This window comes from Neofelis nebulosa, chromosome 17 (genome assembly GCF_028018385.1).
Source record: "Neofelis nebulosa isolate mNeoNeb1 chromosome 17, mNeoNeb1.pri, whole genome shotgun sequence".
NCBI classification, from domain to species: Eukaryota; Metazoa; Chordata; class Mammalia; order Carnivora; family Felidae; genus Neofelis; species Neofelis nebulosa.
Window position 1 is genome coordinate 54,874,697 of NC_080798.1, and position 9,745 is coordinate 54,884,441.

Here is a 9,745-nt window from a genome sequence, read left to right on the forward strand (position 1 = left end):
TTATTAAAATAATATTGAATGAAAATGAAAATATTAGCAAAGTTGGCAGATAATTTGGATAGATTACAAATATTCAATTAATGAGTGGGTGTTGGGCAGCAAAAGACAGAGCAAGTAGATTAAAGAAATGTTCAAAAGCATGGTTGGAGAGAATTTATCCAAACTAAGCATTTTTAATTTTTGAGAATAAGATAACCAAAATTGACAAATAAACACCCTTACCAAGACATATAAGGATCAAGTTTTCAAAGAAAAATAAAAAAAAAATGAAAATTGGCCTTTGGATTAGCCAATCCAGAAGTTAGGGTAATAGTCAAACTTCCTGAGAGAGCAGTCTATTCTCATGACCTTCTTTTCTTCACCTCCAACTTAATCCTCAACCAACTCATTGTGATTTCCACTCATTCCACTTCTATCGCCGAGAAACTTCTCTCACCAAGAAAAACCAATGTTTTCTTGTAAGTAAATCCAAAGGACACTTTTCAGCCTTCATTTTGCTTGACCTCCCTGCCACACTGGATACCACTGTGTATTCTTTTTGAGAAATATCCTTTTCCTTGGTTTCAAAGGTGTCAAACTTTCCTAGTTTCCTTATCCACCTTTTCTAAGTAGGTTTACTCATTCTCCCTTTCTGGTTCCACCTTTTACCCAGCCTAAAGTTGGGCTATCTTCTAGACTCTGTCTTTATTGTTGATGCCATCTACACAGCTTCTGTGGGCAACTCCATCTTCTCGCTGAGCTTCCACTACCATGAATACGTCAACAACTCCCGAATCCATATCTCTTAAATCTCCTTTCCCACGAGCTCCATCCAGATCCACATATTTGATTCTCTGGATATGGCTAGACCTGACCTCACAATGTTTCTCCCCTCCATTCCCAGTCGTGTTCCTGTGCCATTATTCCCTAACTCAGTAAATGGCACCATAATCTATTCTGCTGCTCAAACCAGAAATCCCAAAGCTATTTTTCACTTTTCTCTCTTGCATACACTCAAATATCTAGTCATGTTGATTCAACACGTTGAGCATTTTTCATGTCTGTATATCTCTTTTCACCCCCACTACTCCCACCCTGTCAAAGGCACAATTATCTTTTAACTAGACTCCTATAATAGCCTCAAATCTGGCTTCCTAGCAACCAATCTTGTGTCCCGCACCTAAATCCATTCACTATTCTGCAACCAGAGAGATCTTTCATGTAACCTACCTATCCACCACTTACAGCTGTTTAGGACTTTTCATTTTGGTTATTATTTTAGGAAAAATATCTCAGGTCTCAAATAATCTTAGAGAACTCTTGATCCTGTATACTTTAGGCATCGCTGTCCTCTTTACTTGATTACCCTCCAGTCTTTTTCATATGTAGCGACTGTTCCTCTTCACTCCTTGTATTGGAGTTATTTCCTTTTGTCTATATATTTTTCTTTCTTTCCCACTTCTTAACTCTTGACCTATCCAACTCTGACTCATCATTCAAGTTTCTTCTTTTGAGTTATGGCTTTCTCAGGGAAGCTTCTCTTTCCTCCATAGCTAAGTTAAATTCTATCCAGAAAATAAATAATCCAATTTAAAAATAGACCAAAATGCTTAACAAAGAATATATACAGATGGCAAATAAGTCCATGAAAGTATGCTCCTCATCATATGTCATCAGGACAATGCAGATTAAAACAACAATGAAATACCACTATACACTTACTAGAATGGAAAAAATCCGAAACACTGACAATGCCCAGTGCTGGCGAGGATGTAGAGCAACAGGAAATCTCATTCAGTGCTGATGAGAACACGAGATGGTACGGCCATTTTGGAAGATAGTTTGGCAATTTCTCACAAAACTAAACATATTCTTACTTTATGATGCATCAATCTTGCTCCTTGGTATTAACCTAAAGGACTTGAAAACATATCCACATAAAAACATGCACATAGATGTTTATAAAAGTTTTCTTCACTGTTGCCAAAAATTGGAATCAGCCATATTATCCTTCAGTAGATTAATGGATAAATAAACGATAAACCCAGACACTGGAATATTATCCAGCACTGAAACAATGAACTATGAAGCCATGAAAAGATATGGAGAAATCTTAATGCAATTACCAAGGGAAAGAAACCAGTCTGAAAAGTCTACATACTGTATGATTCCAACTATATAACACTCAGGAAAATGCACAACTGTAGAGACAGTAAAAAGATCAGTGGTTGCCAGGGGTGGGGAGGTGGGAGGGGTGAATAGGAGGAGCACAGAATTTCTAAGGCACAGAAAATGTTTTGTGTGATACTATAATGATGGATATATGTCATTATATATTTATATAACCCCACAGAATGTAGAAGGAAGAATAAGTGAACTTGATAGCTCAGTAGAAATTATCCAATCTGAAAAATAGAGAAAAAAAATATTGAAGAAGAAGAAAAAGAAATACATTGCAAAACATCAGGCATACCAACATACATACAATGGGAGACAGAAGGAGGCAGATTTTCTTTTTAAGAAATAATGATTGAACACTTCCCAATTTTTATAAAAACACTAACCTACACATCTAAGAAGCTGAACGAACTCTAAGTATATTGTAAACGAAAAGATCCACATTGAGAAACATCATAGCCTGATTATAGAAAACCAAAGAAAAAGAGAAAATTTTGAAAGTAGCAGGAGAAAAATGACATGATGTCAAGGAGACCAGGACAAGGCCAGGTGTCCAGCCAGCCAGAGATGTGTCACTGGTCTGGTAACCCAGGGACACTCCGGTCCTGGTCCCCAGTCATGCTGGTTGCGGGTGCGATGTGTAGGCCACTTTTATATTATTTCCCCCATGCCCCATCCACCACCAGCTTGGGATCATATTGTGGGGCTTGGGGCAGAGTTCAGGACACTGGTAGTGAAGACAGAGTCATCCTGGCCACAGCCCCATGCTACTGCACAAGCAGCTCCCCTCCCAACGACACAGATGAACAATAAACTTCTTATCAGAAACTATGGAGGCCAGAAGGCAGGAGGGTGACATTTAAAATGCTTTAAGAAAAAGCTGTCAACCACTAATTTTATATTCAGCAACACTATCCTTCACAAAATTAATAGAAAGAATGGCATTCCCGGATAAACAAAGAATATTAAGAGAATTTGTTGCTAACAGGTCTATATTACAAGTACTAATGAAGGAAGCCTTTCAGGCTAAAAGGAGATGATGTCAGTTATTTGAATGCACAAAATGAAAATCACTGGAAATGGGAAATATGTAGGTCAATGTAAAATATTAAGGTTATATTAATTATACATAAATAAATATATTGTATACTCTCTATTGTATCTTGTTTTGAAATGTTTACATTGCATAAAGCAATAATTATAACACTGTATTGCTGCATTTTAACATATATTGATGCAATGTATATGATAAGAGAAGTACAAAGAGGGGATAGGAGTGTACGTTTTGGTGACATGAAGCTGCTCACCCACAACCTGTTGAGCTCGCATGTGCGGCGGGTGGGGCCCTGTGGCTTCCCTCTGCGCCTCCAGGCCACCGAGGTCCGCATCAACCCCGTGGAGTCAACCCCAACTTTGTGGCATGTATGATAACCAAGGTGGAGTGGGCAGCGCTTCTGTAGGCAACGGATACCTTGCACCTGGTCGAGGTACCCAAACAGCCAATTGAAGGGTATGAGCAAGATGAGAAGTTCCTGAGGAAGATGCACCACATGCTGCTGGAGGTGGATGGGCTGGAGGGCGCCCCACAGTGCGCAGAGTCTGGACGTCTGTTTCCCATCAGTCGTGGGATCCCCAGCGTGCTGCTGAGTGAGGAGGAATCCGAGACTTAATCGTGCCAGTTGGCTGGTTTTTCATTCTGTAACTGTGTATCTCTTGATTCAAGGTCATGTGTATCCCCAACCCTTGACCCAGTAGTACGTGAAACAGTGTTCTTGAGCTCGATATATATTTTTTCTCATTAAAGGTTCAAAACCAAAAAAAAAAAAAAAAAATGAGCCTGTATTAATCTGAAATAGATTGTGATAAATTGAGATGCATATAAGAATTGTTATAGCAACCACTAAGAAAACAACTAAAAAATATGGTACAAAGTCTACAGGGAATTTAAATAGAAACCTGAAATATTTATGTAATACACTAGGAGGCAGTAAAGGAGGAACCCAGGAACAAAGGAGGCAGGGGACACAAAAACCAAGGAGGAAAATGACCTATATAAATACAATCATATAAATAAATTAGATTGACATGAATAGTTTAAATATCCTAATCAAAAGGCAGAGATTATCGCATTGGAATTTTTTTTTTAAAGCCAGAGCCAATGGTATGCCACCTATGGAAAACACATCTTACATTCAGACATGAATAGGCAGAAAGTAAAGGATAGAACAAGATTTACAATGCTAAGTAACAATTGAGCTAGAGTGGCTATATTAATCTATGACAAAATAAACTTTGAAACAAGAAATATTACTAGAGATGAAAAGGGTCAATATAAACCATAAAGATATAACCATTACAGGTTTATATGCAACTATTTAAAAAGCTTCAAAATACATGAATCAAAAAATGATGGAATTGATGGAGAAATAGACAATGTAACAACTAGAGATTTCAAGAACTCTCAGTAATTGACAAAACACTACACAGATATTCAGTAATGATATAGAAGACTTGGACAATACTATCAACCAACTTAACATACTTAGAACACATTATCCAGTTATTAAGGGATGCACATTCCTTTTAAGCAGACATGGAACATTCTCCAAGGTAGTCTATATGTTAGGCATAAAACAAGGCTCAATAACTCCAATGGACTGAAATCATACAAAGCATATTCTCTAACCACAACAGAACTAAATTAGAAATCAATAACAGCAAGAAATCTGGAAAAACCCAGTAATTTGGAATTTAAATAACATACTTCCATATAATTAATGGCTCAAAGAAATAGTCACAAGGGTAGTTATAAAGTACTTTGAACTGAATGAAAACAAAAGCACAATACATCAAAGTTTATGAAATGCAGTTTGAACCAGCATTAAATGCCTATATCAGAAAAGAAGAAAAGTCTCAAATTAATAATTGACATCTACATTAAGAAAGTAAGAAAAGAAGAGTAAAATAAATGACAGGAAACAGAAAACAATGAAATCAAAAGTTAGTTCTTTGAAAATATCAACAAAATTGACAACCTTGAGCATAACCAATTCAGAAAAGAACAGAGAAAAAGAAAACAAGCAAAACCAAGAGGAAATGAGGGTACATATTACTAACTCTACAAAAAATAAAAGAATTATATTATGAGTAACTTTAGACCAAAGAAAATAGACAACATGGATAAAATTAACAGATTCTTAAAAAGAAATTCCAAAAACTCATTCAAAAAGAAAAATAAAATTCTGAATAGACCTATAACAAGTAAAGAAATTGAATTCATAATTAAAATCTTCATACAAAGAAAACTCAACTTGGTTTCACTGGTGAATATGATCAAATACTTAAAGAAGAAATATTACCAATTCTTCACAAATTTGCTCAAGATACAGAGAAGAAGGAAGCATTCCCCACCTCATTCTATGAAGACAAAATTACCCTGATAACAAAGGCAAAGACATTACAACAAAAGAAAACTAAAGACCATTATCCATCATAAATATGAAAATCTTAAACATAACATTATCAAATTAAATTTACCAACATATCAGCAAATTACATACTACACCAAGTGTATTCTTACCCTGTGGTTTACCCAAGAATGCAATAAAGAGCATATATGAAAAATATACAGCTTCTATCATATTGAAGGGTAAAAGACTGATTCTCCCCTAAGATCATGAATTAGGCATGAATGTCTGCTTTCAACAAATCTATTCAACATAATACTGGATAGTCTAGATAGTAAAATAAAGTCCCTCCAAAAAAAAAAAAGAATAAAAGAAAAAAGGCATTAAAATTGGAAATAAACAAATATAACTGGTTTTTTTTGACAAATGACATGATACTATATGTAGAAGATACCAAGCAATAAAAAAGAAAACTTAACATTATATTATATTACAATATAATATCTAACAAGTTTATAAAGGTCACAGGATCTAAGATCAGCATACAAATATCAGTTGTATTTCTATGTACTAGTAATGAAGAATTCAAAAATGAAATTAAGAGAACAATTCCATTCACAATAGTATCTAAAAATAACACAATAATGGAATAGAATACAGAGTGCAGAAATAGACCCACTGATTTTCAACCAAGTATGGCCCACTGATTTTCAACAAAGATGCAAAAGTAATTAAATGGAGAAAGGATATCCTATTAAATGAATGGCACTGGAACAAATGGAACTCATAGCAAAAAAAAAAAAAAAGAAAAAAATCATACTTTATACAAGAAAAATTAACTCATTGGGGAATCATAGATCTAAATGTAAAATGTTCCTGGGGTGCCTGGGTGGCTCAGTCCGTTAAGTGTCCAACTTTGGCTCAGGTCATGATTTTGCGGTTCGTGAGTTTGAGCCCCGAGACGGGCTCTGTGCTGACAGCTTGGAGCCTGGAGCCTGCTTCGGATTCTGTGTCTCCCTCTCTCTCTGTTCCTCCCCCACTCACACTCTGTCTGACTCTCTCTCAAAAATAAATGAAGATTAAAAAAAAAAACAAAAACCTTGTTTTAATGTAAAATGTTCTAGGGAGTTCAAGGGATTTGGAGTTTGATTAAAGAAAAAGACACGACTGTGAGAGGCAGAACACATACACTTATATTGAGTGGAGGTTGGATAGGATTGCGTAAAAGAAATTTCTCACGGTATGAAACCATCCAGAGGTTGGCTATCAATCAGATGGGAGAAGGGCAAGGGGACCGTTGAAGAAGAAGAGAATCAGAGAGGGTGGATGCATGCCTAGCTGCTGTCACTCAGCCATGTAGCAGAGTCTCTTGGTCAGAGAGCTCCTTGGGGATTTATACCTTTTCTAATGTTCAGCAGATGCTGGGTGAGGTTTCACAAGGTATGCACAGTCAGCAATCTCTACATATGCTTGTTTAGGGCTATTTTTAAAAATATCAGGGTGTGTAAAAACTTACACTGATGGGCTTTGGAGCTACTAAGGCTCAGCCTGCAGTGAAGAAATAAACAACCTAGGGGGCCAATAAACAGAAACCACGTTTGAGTCATTTATATAACAAATGTTAAACTATAAATTTTTAGAAGGAAATATTGGAGAAAATCTTTGTGACTCAGATTTATGCAAAGAGTTCTTAGACATGACACTGAAAGCAAGATCCATTAAAAATAATTTGGTAGGTTGAACATTAATACTTTTGTTCTCTAAAGGACCCTATTAGTGGAATGAAAATACAAACTACAGACCAGGAGAAAACACTGGCAAATCACACAACCTGGAAAGTTGGTGTATCTATAATATATAGAGAATTCTCTAAACTCAATAAGAAATCAAAAAAATTCAAACAGAAAATGGACAAAGATTTGATGAGAAACTTCATAAAAACAGAGACACAGCAAGTAGGCACACGTTCAACTTCACTAGCTATTGGGCAAAGACAAACTAAAGCCAGAATGAGATACCACTGCACACCTATTAGAATGGCTAAAATTAATGCTGACCATACCAAGTGCTCACAAAAATGTGGAACAGTTGGACCTCTTACATAGTGCTGGCTGGAATGCAAAATGGGAGAGCCGCTCTGAAAAAACAGCACGGCAGTTTCTTAGAAAGTTAAAGATACACTACCATACAATTGAGAAATCACACTCCTGGGTGTTTATCCTAGAAATATAAAAACATGTTCATACAAGAATGTAGACGTGAATGTTCACAGCAGCTTTACTTGTAATAGCCCTAAATGGAAACAATCTAAATGTTCTTCAATGGACAAATGGAAAAACAAACTATGTACATCCATACAATGAAAAATTACTCAGCAATAAAAGTAAAGAACCTACCAACCCAAGCAACAGCATGGACGGATCTCAGGAGCATTATATTAAGTAAAAGAAGCCAGACACAAAGACGACGTGTTGTGAAATGCCAGAAAATGTAATTTATAGAGGCAGAAGCAGATTAGTTATTGCACAGAGCTGAAGTTGTAATGAGGATTAACTGCAAATGTGCATGAGGGACCTTTGAGGGGTGACACAAATGGATTATGGTAATAACTGCACGACTCTATAAACTTACTGAGAATCTTTCAATTGTATGTTTCCAATGGGTGAATTATTCCTAAGTAAAGTTGTTTTTCAAAAAGCATAATTGGCTGTATAAAATATGACAATGTAGAATAAGATTTATAATATATGTAAAACTAAAGTGTAACTCACAATAGCACAAGGATAGGGAGAAGAGAAATGGAAGTATACTCTTGTAAAGTTCTCAGATGTAAAATGGCGTAATATCACATGAAAGCAGACTGTGATAAGTTAAAGATCTATATTATAAACCCCCAAGTTGAAATAACAAAACAAAGAGCTTACTATAATATGCTAACAAAGGGAACAAAATGGAGTCATACCCCCCCACATACAAAAAACTCAATCCAAAAGAAAGCAGAAGACAAAAAAAAAGGAACAAAAATAGATAAGACAAAGAGAAAAGAAATAGCAAGATTATAGATTTAAATTTAACCATATTAATAATCATATTAGATGTAAATTGCTTACATACACCAATTAAAAAGCACAGACTCTCAGATTAGATTTAAAAAAAACCAAGACTCAGGTATTTGCTGCCCACAAGAAAAGCACTTCAAATATTAAGACACAGATAGGTAAAAGTAAAAGGATACTACCACTAACGAAAAAAAATGTAGGGTAGATCTATTAAAATCAGACAAAGTATATTTCAAAAGAAAGAATATTACCAAAGGTAAATAAAATCATTTCATAATAATAAAGGGATCAATTCATGAAGAACTCACGACAATCCTAAACAGTATGCACCTAATAACTGAACTTCAAAATTCATGAAGCAAAAAGCAATCAAGCTACAAGGAGAAATAGACAAGTCCATGATGAGAATGTATTTCAAAACCCATCTAAATAATTTATAGAACAAAGAGAAAATCAGCAAATACACTGAAGATTTGACCAGCAATAAATCAACTTGATGTTAGGGCACCTGTGTGGCTCAGTCAGTTGACTCTTGGTTTGGACTCAGGTCATGATCTCATGGTTGGTGGGAATGAGCCCCACAGCAGGCTCTGTGCTGACAGTGTGGAGCCTGCTTGGGATTCTCTCTCCCCCCTCCCTCTCTCTCTGTCCCCATACCCCCACTTGTTTGTGTGCACACACGTTTTCTCTCTCTTCAAATAAATAAATAAACTTTAAAAAATCAATAAAGAAATCAACTTGATGTAACTGACATCCTCAGAGCACTCTGGCAAAAACAGCAAGATTTCACATTCTTTTTAAGTCCACAGAACATTTACCAAAATAGATCCTATTCTGTGTAATGAAATAAGGTTCAATAAATTTAAAATATCTGTGTCATACAAAATACACTCTCCGACCACAATGGAATTCTAATTTTGTTTGAACATAACCATGATAAAAATATTTTAAAGTCTAAAACAAGAAAGAAAGAAATCAATAACAGAAAGATATCTAGGGGTGCCTGGGTGGCTCAGGTGAGCGTCTGACTTCATTCAGCTCAGGTCATGGTCTCACAGTTTGGGTGTTTGAGCCCTGCCTCGGCTCTCTGCTGTCAGTGGAGAGTCCACATCAGATCCTCTG

General features: G+C 35.9%; 1 pseudogene; it reads left to right on the forward strand.

Annotated features, from left to right (window-relative positions):
• The first annotated feature begins 3,436 nt into the window (after positions 1-3,436).
• On the forward strand, positions 3,437-3,827 carry LOC131499540 (multifunctional methyltransferase subunit TRM112-like protein; annotated as a pseudogene).
• The last annotated feature ends 5,918 nt before the right edge of the window (positions 3,828-9,745 follow it).